Source organism: Podarcis tiliguerta, assembly GCF_965153285.1.
Source record: "Podarcis tiliguerta genome assembly, chromosome: 6".
NCBI classification, from domain to species: domain Eukaryota; kingdom Metazoa; phylum Chordata; class Lepidosauria; order Squamata; family Lacertidae; genus Podarcis; species Podarcis tiliguerta.
The window spans coordinates 4743222-4759261 of record NC_139539.1 but is presented as its reverse complement, the minus strand read 5'-3'; the positions used below and the strand labels follow the sequence as shown (position 1 = coordinate 4759261).

Here is a 16040-nt window from a genome sequence, read left to right as displayed (position 1 = left end):
CCGCTTACTAGCGGGAAGGTAAACGGCGTTCCGTGTGCTGCGCTGGCTCGCCAGATGCAGCTTGTCACGCTGGCCACGTGACCCGGAAGTGTCTGCGGACAGCGCTGGCTCCCGGCCTATAGAGTGAGATGGGCGCACAACCCTAGAGTCTGGCAAGACTGGCCCGTACGGGCAGGGGTACCTTTACCTTTAGGCACCAAATGGCTCCTTAAACCAAGGTTATAGTCGCAAAAACAAAATACCTAGTTGCCATTTTGGTGCCAGACAGCTCGAAGATCGTATTCTTCAACACAACTTTTTGCTTCCTGAAATTCATTCTGACGGTGCAGATAAAATACAACGGCTAGAATTCTACAGGATGTGTTGCTAATGTGTGAAAACAGCCAAGCTCCAGGTTCCCCAGGCACACACCTCCAAATGGTGGAGACGTTAGGTACCATCCTGGCACCTGGGCATCTTCGCTTGGTCGCAAGTGGCCGTTAAGTCAGGTGCAAAATGTGCCTGGCAAATTTCGAACGCTGATTCCAGGTTACCAGTGCTTGCACCACAGAGGCAAAGCTCTTATTACTCAGAAATATTCGCAGCCGATAAACGAAATTTTTAGTAGCAGAAGCCTCTTAAGCCTCCAAGGTGAGTGCTGGTTTTAGGAGCACCACCAGACTATACACCTGTTCTTTAATAGTGAGTGCAATCCCCCAAGCTCCAGAATAAGCAATTTACTCAGTTCTCAGCTGGGAACTACTCATGTATTTATTTGTTCCATAATTATTATACACCGTTCTATTGCAAAACAAACAAACCACCTCAAAGTGGTTTACAAAAAACACACACACAAGGAAATCAAGAAACATGACAGCCATACTTTAAAACGTACAAAAGTTAAAATACTGAAACAGATAAATATTGCCTCAACTTTCAAAGCATCTGGGTAGGCTTGTCTAAACAAGAATGTTTCCAGCAGGTGCTAAAAAAAGTACAGTGAAGGCCCCTGCCTGATATCCATAGGCAGGGAGTTTCAAAGTGCAGGGGCTGCCACACTGAACTGTCGAGTTCTTGCAGAATGGTAGATCGGCCAATTCCGCCAATCAGTGTGGTCATCCAGAGGACCTGTATCTTATCAGAATTAATTCAACTTATTGGCCCTCATCCAGCCCACCACTATATCTGGGGAACAATGGCCTGTGAGCGCTCCAGTTGGAGAACAGCCTTTACCAAAGGTGTCATGCGCTTTGAAGACACTCGAACTCAGGGCGCAAGGGAGAAACGTGCTAAGAGGAAGGCACACTTGACAAATCCACACCATGATCAACTCCCACCCAGAAACCAATGTCCCCACTGTGGAAGGATGTGTGGATCCAGAATTGGCCTCCACGGTCACTTACGGACTCATTGTTAAACCCGTGTTTATGGAAGACAATCTTACTCAGCTATGAGTGATTGCCAAAGAAAAGAAGATCCAGGCATCTGTCTAGGACTTGCAAAGTTTCAACAAACACAGCTGGGTAAGGGCCCTGCCTCTATTTTTTGACTAGATATAGTCTAGAGTTGTAATTATTGTCCTCTACGCTCAATACAAGGGTAACCTAGATTGTTATGGTGCTGCATTTAGACCATCCTTTGAAGACAGCACAAGAGCTAAGAAACACCTGCAGAGCATCTCTTGCCAGCAAGGAAAACATCTGGATGACTCAGCAGCTCCACAGAACATGGAACCTTTGCTATCTCTCTGAATTAATTGCTCTACCAGCACAACTGTACTCATATATGTTAATTTCTGCTCTCCATCCCAATCCTTGCTAGCAAGAGTGGAAAGGGAAGGGGGTGATTGTATCATCAGAACTCCAACAGGGCCTGGATGGTAGAACTGAGTTGGGGGGGGGGGGGAGACCACGATGTAATTTCCCATCTAACATTTTGCCAAGCCCAATTCCAAGTCAGGCCAAATGGAGTTTGCAATCACTAATTATCACCGGCCTTGGGAGAGGCCACCACCTATTTCTCCAGAATCACTGAGCTCATCTGCAGTCATGTACTCTCTTTGTATTAGCAGCAGACTCTACCAAAAGCTTGGAAATTTGTTCAGCACTCAGATAATAAATATTTATGACCAAACATGAACATTTATTTCCCGTTTAATGGGGGAAACGCTGCTCTGCTTACTAACTACTTGTTTCTACAAGAACCTGGGCATTTCAGCCGGCCGGCAAATTGCCTTTCTCTGCTTCTGTAAATAGCCAGAGAGGGAGGAATAGAAATCCATGTTTTGAAATAAAGGTACAATATACGTGTGTGTGCGCAGCCTGCTTAGAATGTCACATTAAACTGTAGCTTATTAACCCTGCTTTAATGTGAATGAGTAGCAGGTTGCTGCAACTAAAGGCTCTTCGTTCTTCCCCGTTCCTGCTTCAGGGAAACCAGGCACCGTCTGGCTTAAGCTGGGCTTATGGTTTGTTCATCACTGTTTAAAGCATGAGCAGAAGCAAAGTGTGTTCTTGGCTTATTGCCTGTTTGGGGGAAACAAACCATAAGCTCAGGTTCAGATCAGACTTGTTCCCCGCAAGTGTGAGGCAGTGAGGAATGAAGAACCCGCCGTTTCTGCACAAGCACTCTGCTCATGCACACTAAACCATAGTTTGTTTTCGCTGGGTGGTACCCCAACTAACACATTTCATCAGAGTAAGGATTTCCACTTGTGCAACAGAACTTCCTCCCCCTGTAAGCCCCCAAAATCTGTTTTGGGGGAAGGAGCAGGTTTTCCAAACCCTCCGAAGCAAAGTGGGGGGCATTCCATAGTGCAAGTAGAAATATTTGGGCTGGTGGAACAAGTTAGTTGGATAGTGCCCACTGTGTTTGAATGTAATGTGTGAACCAGGTCCCTCTCTCTTTTTGTGCAATTAACCTTGCCTGGAGAAGAGGAGGTTAAGGGGTGATATGATAGCCATGTTCAAATATATAAAAGGATGTCACATAGAGGAGGGAGAAAGGTTGTTTTCTGCTGCTCCGGACACGGAGCAATGGATCCAAACTACAAGAAAGAAGCTTCCACCTAAACATTAGGAAGAACTTCCTGACAGTAAGAGCTGTTCGACAGTGGAATTTGCTGCCAAGGAGTGTGGTGGAGTCTCCTTCTTTGGAGGTCTTTAAGCAGAGGCTTGACAACTATACGTCAGGAGTGCTCTGATGGTGTTTCCTGCTTGGCAGGGGGTTGGACTCGATGGCCCTTGTGGTCTCTTCCAACTCTATGATTCTATGAACCTCTCTAGTTGGATTAGCGATGGGGAACCTCTTTCAGCTTGAAGGACAACATTCAGAGGCTGGGGCCAGAGGCAAAACTGGGAGGAGCAAAGAAGGCAAATTTAGCCTTTGTACACTGGGCCAATTTCGACACATGTATCCTCTCTGCCCTCCATCCAAGGAAGCGAAAGGCAATGATGCCACAGCTCAAGCACACATTGCAGGTAGATGAAAACACACCAGGAGGATGCAAAACAAGGCCCAGAAGTGAGTGCGGCTGCGGAAGAGTCCAAAGGGCTTAGAGGGACTTCCCAAACTTAGGTCTCCAACTGTTGCTGGACTACAACTCCCATCATCCCTGTCCACTCTTGCTAGCTAGGGATGGTGGGAGTTGTAGTCCAAAAGCAGCTGGAGACTCAAAGTTTGGGAAACACTGGCTTAGGTCATTGCCCAAAGTTAGGCCCCTGCAAATCAGATACACTAATACAGCTTCACATAAATCATGGGCAAGTGAATGTTATGTTATCCAATAGTAAGCGTGCTGCGCACCATTTTTTAAATTAGTAAAAATATTGTGTTTTATTGAATGATATAGTTAATGCCCTTCTAGGTACGATAAGAATGTTTTAAGGATATCATGCAATAAATATATCCTTTTCTTATTGAGCATCTGCAAGTACAAGCTTGACTTAAAACTGTCCTTTATTTAAATCAATCCATTATGTTTGTCAAAGGATGGCTTTGAATAGATGAAGCACAGAAACCTTTTCTGTAAAGAATATAATATGAATAATAATAATAATTTTATTATTTATAACCTGCCCATTTGGCTGGGTTTCGTCAGCCACTCTGGGCGGCTTCCAGCATGTATCAAAACATATTATAATATCAATTCAAAGCAAACCTTGAAAGGCTAATATATTTCAGTTTGGGGCCAATAAAACAAAAGACACAAAAAACGAAAGACACAACCCAATCCATGTATTTTCAGATGCTAAAATTTAAATTGTAATACAACATGGAAGAAACTGTTCTGCACACCTTCTCTTAAAAGTTCCTGGGCTGCGTCAAGTTACAGTTGCAATCAAAACATTTCTAGATTATGACACTCTCCAATCCAGTCCAACTCCACCTGAACTTTGGACCCAATAGCTTCCACTTAAGCAGCTGAAATGAAATACTCACGTTCCGTAAATATTAAAATGGCTGAGAGACTGAAAAGGTTGTCAAAACCTTCCAGTGCTTGGGAACCCCAATTTTCTGACACCAACACCATTTGGATATAATTTACTTCAATTCTACTCGGCACTGCTTCTACATCTCTCTAAAATAATAATGACTTCTGAACCAAGATAAACCAAATTCTATGACCGGTATAAGTTCAGCAATTTTGCAACTGTTTGATTATTTTGCAAAATTTATCCTTATTGCATTATATCCCTCCTTCCCCGCCTTCCTCCAAGCTGCTCGTGTCAGGGCACATCTATTACATCTTCTTCAAATCCCCCATTTCCTTCCATAAGGGATCAAAGGGCAGCTGACAACATAAAACAATACAATTTTCATAAAAGCATTTAAAATGCTGACTCAATATTAAAAAAGCAGTAGCTAATAATGCCAGTCTGGAGCCTAAGCCCAATTAAGCCCCAAAGGCCCAGACATATAAATGAGTTAAGATTTCACCTAAAATGGGGGTCAAAGCTGGTTCTTCCTCCCTTTTATCTTCCCAATAACCCTGTAAGGTAGGCTGGGTGGGAACAACAATGCAAGTCCTGAGCCGCTGGGGTCCCTTCTAACTCTACAATTCCCTGATTCTATAGAAATCCTGCCCAGAGGCTTTGCCCACACGCTGTCAAGGCCAGTTCCAAAACTATTAGACCTAGAACTTTTGTGATGTGCAGAACAGGAGACTAAAACGAGAGATCAGAATGCCAAAGTTCCCCTGCCGCCAAGGGTAAGTGTGCGTCAGTTACAGTGGTACCTCGCAAGACGAATGCCTCGCAAGACGAAAAACTCGCAAGACGAAAGAGTTTTTTGTTTTTTGAGTTGCTTCGCAAGACGAATTTCCCTATGGGCTTGCTTCGCAAGACGAAAACGTCTTGTGCCTTCTTCTTAAAACCGTCAATGCATTCCTATGGGAAACTGTCAATGCATTTCCTATGGGAAACCGTGCTTCGCAAGACGAAAAATTCCTAAGACAAAAAAACTCGCAGAACAAATTAATTTCGTCTTGCGAGGCACCACTGTACACCGAAACGCAAACAATTGCCTCTTCCTTTGCTGTCATTGCCCTCAACCTGCCACTTGCTGGGCTTCCCCCTTTGTGAAAAGAAAACCCCTTCCCCACGTTTCTTCACATTCTTTGCTAAGATAGTTGACCTTGGGGGCTTAGCCATTTCCAAACCTCACGCAGCTTTCAGTATGGCGCACTCGTACTGGTCTTGCAAACTCAGAACAGTCATCACCCAGAGAAGCATCCCTGAAGGAGCGTCTCCACGCCCATCGTTCAAGACGGACACTGAGGTCCAGCTCCGAGTGCCTTCTGGCGGTTCCCTCACTGTGAGAAGCGAAGCTACAGGGAACCGGGCAGAGGGCCTTCTCAGTGGTGGCACCCGCCCTGTGGAACGCCCTCCCATCAGATGTCAAGGAAATAAACAACTATCTGACATTTAGAAGACAACTGAAGGCAGCCCTTTTCAGGGAAGTTTTTAATGACTGATGTTTTAATGCATTTTTAATCTTTTGTTGGAAGCCGCCCAGAGTGGCTGGGGAAACCCAGCCAGATGGGCAGGGTATAAGTAATAAATTATTATGTTAGCATTATTATTATCCCATTGCCTCCTTTTTACTCTGGCCACAAATTTAGAAATTAAGTGTTTATTCCCTTTCTTGTCCATTGCTCCACCACCTTACTTTTTTTAATTTCAAGGGAGCAAAATCGTAAAACTGAAGACAAGGGAGGCATTCAGAGCTCCCACTCCGTATCTGAAGCACTCATGACAGAACAGCTACTGGCAAATCTTGAAATCCTCCCGACCAGGAGATATCACTATGTTCCCCGCCCTAACCACACCTTCCCCATTTGTTTGCAGATTAACTCTAGCTAGGGCACATCATGCGCCACAGCTTGCCTTAGCTTTTGAGGAGTATCTACATGGTGACAACAGTTAAGTGTTATGCCCTCCCCCCACCTGACCTCGGGGCAGATCCATACTGAATATTTACACCCATAGAAACAGCAGGGGTTGGGGAGGGAGAATGTGGTCCTTCTCACACAGGGCAAACTCTGCAGGAGGGAGATAGCTGGAGATAAGACTGTATAAATTGCACAGCAAAGCATTCCCAGTGAAGAAACTCTTCTGCCCCCCCCCCCCGTGAGCAACTCTACTGACGCCATCACAGCACTCTTTTACTCACTGACTGCTGTCAATGAGGCTTCTCTAGCTGAGCCAGGGGAGGGGGGAACATAAAAGCCTGCTGGATCAGGCCAATGGCCCACCCAGTCCAGGATCCTGTTCTCACAGTGGCCGAACCAGATGCCTGCAGGGCGCCTACAAGAAGAATTTGAACACAAGAGCTCTCAGCCCCCCTGCAGGTTCCAGCAACTGGTATTCAGAAGTATTGCTGCGTCCAACTGTGGAGGCACAGCAGACCCATCATGCCTAGCCGCCTTCAATAGCCCTCTCCTCAATGAATCTGTCTGCTCCTGTTGAAGCCAGAAAAGAATCTTCGCCTTTCAGCTTCTCCTCTTAGAACATACAGCTGTTAGGCTTGTTAAAGGTAAAGGTACCCCTGCCCGTACGGGCCAGTCTTGCCAGACTCTAGGGTTGTGCGCCTATCTCACTCAAGAGGCCGGGGGCCAGTGCTGTCCGAAGACACTTCCGGGTCAAGTGGCCAGCGTGACATCGCTGCTCTGGCGAGCCGTTTACCTTCCCGCTAGTAAGCGGTCCCTATTCATCTACTTGCACCCGAGGGTGCTTTCGAACTGCTAGGTTGGCAGGCGCTGGGACCGAACAGCGGGAGCGCACCCCGCCGCGGGGATTCGAACCGCCGACCTTTCGATCGGCAAACCCTAGGCGCTGAGGCTTTTACCCACAGCGCCACCCGCGTCCCTAGTTAGGCTTGTTATCTCCAGCCTAATATTTGTGGAGTCGGAGTTTTATGGGAGAGGTGCAGCATGATATCCACGCACCCCCAAATCAAAACAAGGATTCTCCTAAGACAGAGGTCGGCAACCTAAGGCCCATGGGCTGGAAGTAGCCCATGAGGGTCGCTTAACTGGCCCATGAGCCACCCCTGAACCGAGCTGCCCGCCCGGCGAGTCCCCGTACGCTGTGCCAAACCGGCGCAGTGCGGGGACTCTCTTCTGCAGTTCCAGAAATCGCTTCTGTGCATGCCCAAATGCCGAAAACCGCGTCTGCGCATGTCCGCAGTGCCGGAAATCACGTCTGCACATGCCCAGACGCCCAAAATCACTTCTGAGCAGGCATGATTGCCAGTGTCTTGGCATGTGCAGAAGCGATTTCCAGTGCCGCAGACATGAGCAGGCGCGATTTCCAGCGTTGTGCTGCACTGGTCCAGCCCACGGAGGATCTCCGTGGGAGTGATCCAGCCCATGCCTGGTAAGCCTTGCTGACCCCTGCCCTAAGAGATCACAGTGAATGACTATCCTGCTTTCCAGCTCTCTATTGGCCAATCCTTCCCTTCCTTTATACACCATCACCAGTTCTCTTAAGTCCTTTTGTGTAGGATTTGCCTTTCAAGCCGAGCTCTTACTGAGACGGCTCCCAGCCCTGAGCAAGGAAGCCAACACTGCAACCCAAGGCTTCACATCTTCTCTTTCCTCAAACTCCGGCCTGAGCCACTGCTGTGCTGCTCCTCATCCCCATATCTTCCTCCTCCCAGTCAGACACCTGGTCTTTTCCTCCCCTCAGCCTTAACATGCAACTGCCAAAGCAGATTGGAAGGGCGGAAGAAGAACAATTTCCTTGTCCCTCTGGCTCAGAATGAACTCCAGGGGGTTCCTTTTAATGCTATGTTTGACCCTCTTGTCCCAACCCCAAGTTGGCTCGGAGAAAGGAAAAAAACAAGTCTCCTGGTAAATACTGTGCCAGCCTTGGTAGCCAGCGCCAGGGGCTTGGCTCTAACGGTACTAAGCTGGAAAATTCAGCTGATGAAATAACTCTCCCGTGATTTCCCAGCAATATAGCAATTTCTTCATTGAACCTTTTATTCTAAATCTTGTAGCATTACCCTGAGTGAGCCAATATCCTGAGCAGGAAACCAAGGCTGAAGAACTATTCAGAATTCCTCGGTAACAGCACCGAAGTTTTAGTCACCCAAACAAACAGGATTTTTCCAGTCCTTAAAAGCGAAACTGGTGCTCAATCAGCTCATTTTCAATATTAAGCACAACCGCTTCAGCAGCCTGGCGCTAGAAACAGAGTGAAATGTACAATCTGGAAACCTCCTCTCTCTGCCGTGCTAGTGCAAACAAGCCCAAGGCCTGGAACAAAGTCAGAGTATTAGCATATTGGCAAGTAGGATCCCTGGGAGGCCGCAATTGCCAGGAAGCCTGGGAGCTGGGTGGTGCTGAAGAAACTGGATAACCTCTGGAGAGCAGAACATTGCCACATTTGAAAGCACCTGCTGAGCTCTGAAGTGACCCTGGAACATCCCAGAGAGGCTGTGCTCCCAAACAGAGAAGAGAGAAAAGTTGTTCCTTGGGAAGATATCCTAATATCGCTCCCTCACAGCTCCATCTAAAAGCACCCTTGGTTTTTTAAAAGTCCACAAAACTTACTAACCTGCCAGCATCTGTGCTAGCCTGCTGGGGGCTGGCAGAGGCAAAAACAGCTCTGATTCTCCTGCGACAACCTTCAGCGTTCCTACACAGTTGCAAACGAGGGAGTTTCTCTTCTCTAATAGTTCACGTGCTTCTAAGGGGAGGGACAGAGTACTTGATCCCTCCTTTTCCTTCACTCAACATGCATGCAATTCCTTGTTGCCCGTGGCTGTGAGACTAACGCTTAAACACAAGGCTTTGCCCTGACTTGAGGAAAGCTTCCTGCAGCACAGTTAAGCAGGGTTTTTTCTCCAAACTGGCCCGATGAATTGATTCTTGTGTCTGGCCTGGAGAGGCAAGCCCCGAGGTACACTGGCAGGAACTAGAAATGAGTGGACTGCATCGTATAAGTTTTATGGAAAGGAAAAGGCACGACCCAGCTAAGGGGAGGATATCAGCAGGCGCATTTTGCACCTGGCTATTGGCCACTTGTGATCAAGTGAAGATGCCTGGGTTACAGGATGGCACCTAACATCTCTACCATCTGGAGATCCTTGGGGATCCTTGGATCTTGCCTGTTTTCACACCCTATCAACACATCCTGTAGAATTCTGTTATACCATATTTACTCAAATCTAATGTGCACCTTTTTGGGCCAAATTACGTTGCGAAAATTAAGGTGTGCATTAGAATCAATGGCACATTGACATTCGCCAGCAAATACAGTGGTGCCACGCAAGACGAATGCCTCGGAAGACGAAAAACTCGCAAGACGAAAGAGTTTTTCGTTTTCTGAGCTGCTTCCAAGACGGATTTCCCTATGGGCTTGCTTCGCAAGACGAAACGTCTTGCGCCTTTTTTTAAAAAACCGCCAATGCATTCCTATGGGAAACTGTCAATACACATTGGTGCTTCGCAAGACAAAAAACCCGTAGAACGAAAAAACTCGTAGAACGAAAAAACTCGCAGAACGAATTAATTTCGTCTTGCAGGGCACCACTGTACTTTTTTTTGTTTCAAGGTTCTGAAGATTGAGGTGTGCATTCAATTTGATGGCGCATTAGACTCGAGTAAATGTAGTATTTTATCTGCAACATCAGAATGAATTTCAGGAACCAAATAGTCATATTGAAAAATACGACTCTAAAGCTTTCTGGCCCCCAAATGGCAACTAGGCATTCCTTTTTGGCAACTGTAACCCTGGTTTAAAGGAGCCATTTGGTGCCCAGTTTATATATCAGTTTCTATCACTGGTTGGTGGCCACTGCTACTTTCTGTGGATGCTAATTCCACAGTTTATGCGCTACTTTATCTGTCTTTTATTTTCTGTCCAACATTCAGCTTCACTGGACGGCCCAGAGATCAAAGTATTATCCGAGAAGGGGAAAAATCTTCTCACTTTCCATCAGTTGAGAAACAGCCTGATCCATTGCCTTGGCTGGCACTGGAATCCTGCTTGCCATTCCTCTGAAAAACATATCTGCTTCTAACTAGCCCACCCACAACTTAGGCTGGATCAACTGGTCTGTCAAACTCTTCGATGGCTCATTGTAAAGGTGATTCACAGAAGTTCTAGTTCCTAAATACTACCATACTCTAAAGTTCGTTTTTTAAAGAACAATTTCCCCTACCTTATAATTTAAGGCATTTTCAGGATGGCTCACAAACAAAACCTAGGTGAACAAGAGAGAGCATTGTGAAAAACGGCAGCAAAATCGTTAATAAGATCTTAAAGCAGCAGAACTGACTATGGAACATTAAAAGCCTTGGAGAATGGAGGGATGAACAGCCCTGGCCTTTAAACAGCAAGGCGCCAGGAGAAGGGCCTGAAAAGACCATCTCAAACCAACAAGCAAATTTATGTTGGACTGGGTGATCCTTCAAGACAACCAGGTCTCAAACAATAATAATTAATAATAATAATAATAATAATAATAATTTATTATTTGTACCCCGCCCATCTGGCTGGGTTTCCCCAGCCACTCTGGGCGGCTTCCAACAAAGATTAAAAATACACTATAATGTCACATATTAAAACCTTCCCTGAACAGGGCTGCCTTCAGATGTCTTCTGAATGTCAGGTAGTTGTTTATCACTTTGACATCTGATGGGAGGGCGTTCCACAGGGCGGGCGCCACTACCGAGAAGGCCCTCTGCCTGGTTCCCTGTAACTTGGCTTCTCGCAGGGAGGGAACTGCCAGAAGGCCCTCGGAGCTGGACCTCAGTGTCCGGGCAGAACGATGGGGGTGGAGACGCTCCAGATATACTGGACCGAGGCTGTTTAGGGCTTTAAAGGTCAGCACCAACACTTTGAATTGTGCTCGGAGACGTACTGGGAGCCAATGTAGGTCTTTCAAGACCGGTGTTATATGGTCTCGGCGGCCGTGTATAAAGCAGTGATGTAGAAGGCAGTCGCGCAAACCCTGAGGATGACAGCTCAACAGGTTTTGGCATCGGAACCTCCTTTTCCCAAGGGGCAGGGTGCTATGTCTCAAGCACGGCATGGGATGGGATATGGCAGGGGAGAGATATATGCTCGTCTTTCTGTTTCCAAGCTTCAAGTTATGAAGGGGGAAAGACAATAAGCCCTCACTCCTCCCCCAGTATCAGGGACGCGGGTGGCGCTGTGGGTAAAAGCCTGAGCGCCTAGGGCTTGCCGATCGAAAGGTCGGTGGTTCGAATCCCCGCAGCGGGGTGTGCTCCCGTCGTTCGGTCCCAGCGCCTGCCAACCTAGCAGTTCGAAAGCACCCCCAGGTGCAAGTAGATAAATAGGGACCGCTTACTAGCGGGAAGGTAAACGGCGTTTCCGTGTGCGGCTCTGGCTCGCCAGAGCAGCGATGTCACGCTGGCCACGTGACCCGGAAGTGTCTTTGGACAGCGCTGGCCCCCGGCCTCTTGAGTGAGATGGGCGCACAACCCTAGAGTCTGTCAAGACTGGCCCGTACGGGCAGGGGTACCTTTACCTTTAACCTCCCCCAGTAGCTTAGAGCTGGAGAGGGAAGGCAGAGAGTTGCTCTGCCTCTGCCAGGTGCAGTGCGCACTCATTTGACACACAACTAAACCACAACAGTTCAGACCTGAAGGGAAAGCAAAGGCATGTCTGGGTCCCACAAGTGTGAAAGCACTTTGGGTGCAGGGAGAAAGCCACACCTCCCATGCACAACTGCAGGCTGAAAGGGGGGGGGGGGAATGGAGACACACACACACACACACACACACACACACAGTTAACTTACAAAGTGCTGAACAATGTGGAAAAGTCAAATATGATATGCAACACAAATATATAGGTAGATCACAACCTCCTAACGAATCTGAAATACTCAAAACATCCCAATTATTGAAAATTCAAATACCAACACAAACATCTCACACTCTGAGGCTATTTTTACAAACCCATGTTCATGCTTACAATGTTTCCTGAAGACAAAACTGTGCAACCACTGCAATGCATTTGTCCAAATGCAATCTTCTGTCTCATTATCTGACTAATGCTTAATTTCTCGATTGCTCCAAGGTCTCATACTTTCTTTTTTCTTCAACCACAGAATAATATCTGGGACAGCTGCCAAATTTCCCTACTTTCAATGTACAAATCTTAGCTACTACTAAGAGAAATGTGCTCTGTACTTTCTTGACAAAGACTCCAAATGCCAAAAATGCTTCTGCTTTCGACTATAACTAGTCATTCTTGGGTGTTACTTACTATTTCATGCAAGCCGGATCATATTTTTAGGAACGTCAACCACATTTCCAGGTATGTGCCCCTCAGACCACACGGTTGTGAGCCACCCCAATCTTCAGGTTAGATTCCAGAAGGTTCCATGTGCTTACCCAGGAATTGATTTCCTCAGAATGAGGGACAGCAGAGACTGTGGTGTCTTTATGATAGATCATGGGTAGGCAAACGAAGGCCCCGGGGGCCGGATGCAGCCTAATCGCCTTTAATAATAATAATTTATTCATACCCCGCCCATCTGGCTGCGTTTCCCCAGCCACTCTGGGCGGCTTCCAACAAAGTATTAAAATACAGTGGTCTGTTAAACATTAAAAGCTTCCCTAAAGAGGGCTGCCTTCAGATGTCTTCTAAAAGTCTGGTAGTTGTTGTTCTCTTTGACATCTGGTGGGAGGGCGTTCCATAGGGCGGGTGCCACTACCAAGAAGGCCCCCTGCCTGGTTCCCTTTAACTTTGCTTCTCACAGTGAGGGAACCGCCAGAAGGCCCTCGGCGCTGGACCTCAGTGTTCTAAATCCGGCCAGCGGACGGTCCGGGAATCGGCGTGTTTTTACATGAGTAGAATGTGTCCTTTTATTTAAAATGCATCTCTGGGTTATTTGTGGGGCATAGGAATTCATTCATTCCCCCCCCCCAAAGAAATATAGTCTGGCTCCCTCACAAGGTCTGAGGGACAGTGGACCGGCCCCCTGCTGAAAAAGTTTGCTGACCCCTGTGATAGATGGTTTATTTACATACACACACACACACACACACAATTTGAGCTTGCAGCATGAACATCCAAGAACGTATTGCTTCTCCCATAGCCATAGCCTTGGATCCCAGCAGAAATCAAGCATGGTTCTGTCTCCCAGTTGCCCAGCCAGCAGCCTTGCTTCTAGCTCACACAACTCAACTCCCAACTCCGTCTTTCTTACTACCAGCCATTGGGTGAGGGAGCCCACCCATTTGGTATCCGGCACAGAGACACTTCCTTTGTTACTTTAATGGCCCATACATAGAGGGCCATTACCTCACCAGGAAGCTACTTCCGCTGTTCCAGGATCCGTGTTGGATCCATGCAGGAAGTAGAAGGGAGCTCAGGCATACAGCCTACCCCCACCCAGCTGATAAGGCTATCTTTCCCAGCTGCCACTATGGTTGAGAACCAATGTATTTCCTAAGCATCAAAGGGCAAGATACCAACTCAATCCAGTGCTCAGAACACAGTCTTAACCCCCACATACTACAAAATAGGACTTACTTTCTAACTTACCACATATAACCTCGTTCTTAAGACCTAATATGACCAGATGAAAAGCAAGGAAGTGGTCCCTCTATCTTAACAGGCAAAGCTGAGAAGTCATAACTGATGAGTTTCTCTCTTTTTTGTAACTATTAACAGTGTTCATAGTTGAAGCAAGTCGGTGTAAAATGTGCAAAGGTGCATTCTGCTGCATCTTTTGATGTCTCCCCCCTTCCTTACAAAAGTTGTTTTATTAATGGTGGTAAGCATTGCTCATGTGGTCCACTCATTACTCCTGACCCACTAGTGGAAGCTCAGAAAATTAGGATTACCTTAAAAGAAACTCTTTTAAGATCACCTTCCTTCCTTCCACACCAAGTTCCAACCACAGTATTCAAATATAAAAATATCTGATTTGGCATTTGTCTGTACAGCTATCTGCCTTTGGGATGGAAGAGGCAAGAACCCCAACTAAAAATAAAAACCTCAACCCACAATTTTTATTTAGAAAGTGCATCGCTTACCATAATAGCTTCAAGAATGGACTTCTGAATTTGTACCATAAGCAGATGCAAAGACGATGTGGTGTCATGTACCCACCTCCCCAGAGAGTGTGAACTGTGCCTCTAAGAGGAATGCAAACTGTCCTGACTCATCTCAATGGGGCATTTTCTCACTCGCCCTATTTTTCACACTTTATGATCCACAGTGGCAAATAATTTAAACACACTTGCTGAGAGCCCAGCATGCCACTTCTGCAATTAAATGCAAGAACTAACATCACACGAACAGAGCAAAACAGAAATGAGACAAACAGCCACCAGTCTCAAAGTCTAATGTGTGCTTTTCGCAAGGAGTCTTTGGTTTTGCAGCAGATTTGAGTTTGCAGATCTCAGCATATGAAGAAAATACAGAGCTCAGAAAGGACGGGCAATGGTTCCAGTCAGGGTTTGACTAACCTGAGCTTTAGCAAGCTGCAGAACCTCCATGAACCTTTCCAGCATCCTTCCGTCTCCATCCCATCCGCAACACCCATCCCCAGTCCTAACCTTCTCTCTCTAGAATCTTCCAACATTCAACCACCTCAATCCTCTATTGCCATACCACCACTGCCTCAATGCTGAAATGCTAAATATTGACAGAAAGCACAGCTAAGTGAGCACAAAGATAATCTGCATGATTTATTGAGCAACATAATTCAGACTCATAAAGTGCAAGATTGGAGTTTGAGAGCAGAGATCACATGAACCCAAGTAACCTTGCAGTTAACTACTCGCCAGTAATGGATGACTAGCCATTCTTTCCAGGTGACTAACTCAAAAAGGTTAACTTTCACAATGGGCCTTTTACGCTTGCCTGGAGTTTTTATTTTTGCATTAAGTTACCATATTTATTTATTCTGTTTTTGTAAGCTGGAAAAATGTATTCTGAAGGGCAGCATAATAAAAAAAGAAAAGAAAAACACCTGGGTCCTCTCTGTGGGGAAGAATGAATTTGTGTTTCTGCAAGGACACCTGAGCATTTAAGTTGAAGAAAAGGGTGTAACTATGTTAAAGATGGGGAGCAAAGGCAGACCCTTATGCAAGGTCCCTCTTCCATCGGGTAGGTAGGCAAGCATATTGAATTTCAAAGCGTCAGCCGGGCTATATCTGCACCACATCTCATCAAAAGGAGCAATTCTCATTTGGAATAATTTAAGAAAGGCACACCCACATTTTGATAACAAGCTCTAGCCAGTGTGCATGCCACCGATCCAAGCACTGAATGACAAAAAAATCTCCCAAGTCTGGCCAGGATCAGAGGGTGGGGCTTTTGAGAAAAGTGGGTGGAGCAAAAATATGGAGCTGGCAACATTTCCAAGCCCTGCTGGCTCTATTCTGTGTACTTCTATGACAGCCCAATGGCCACAGAAATGTTCACCCAAACGCTGCTTTAGAGCGGGGTCAACACGAAAGCTTCCCATGTTTATTAGCAGGTCATCCATTACATTACACACAGGGTGTAACGCACTGCAAGCTTTATGTGGAGCTCAAGCTTGATTTGGTCTGCACAGGAGGACTT

General features: G+C 46.4%; 3 protein-coding genes across 5 annotated transcripts in view; 2 read left to right on the top strand and 1 right to left on the bottom strand.

Moving 5' to 3' along the window:
- Positions 1-16040, top strand: part of FAM110A (family with sequence similarity 110 member A) — a 273110-nt gene that overhangs the window by 19378 nt on the left and 237692 nt on the right. The window lies entirely within an intron of this gene.
- Positions 1-16040, top strand: part of LOC310680724 (uncharacterized protein) — a 360376-nt gene that overhangs the window by 335448 nt on the left and 8888 nt on the right. The window lies entirely within an intron of this gene.
- Positions 1-16040, bottom strand: part of CSNK2A1 (casein kinase 2 alpha 1) — a 47831-nt gene that overhangs the window by 27972 nt on the left and 3819 nt on the right. Inside the window, exon 2 of one of the 3 annotated variants that reach the window (XM_083447560.1) lies at positions 10651-10692. The exons of 1 other annotated variant lie outside the window; for it this stretch is intronic. The gene's annotated coding sequence lies outside the window, so the exon portion shown is untranslated. Of the gene's footprint in view, positions 1-187; positions 2489-10650; positions 10693-16040 lie in introns of those variants that run through there. One more of the 3 variants, XM_083447561.1, reaches the window with a different exon arrangement.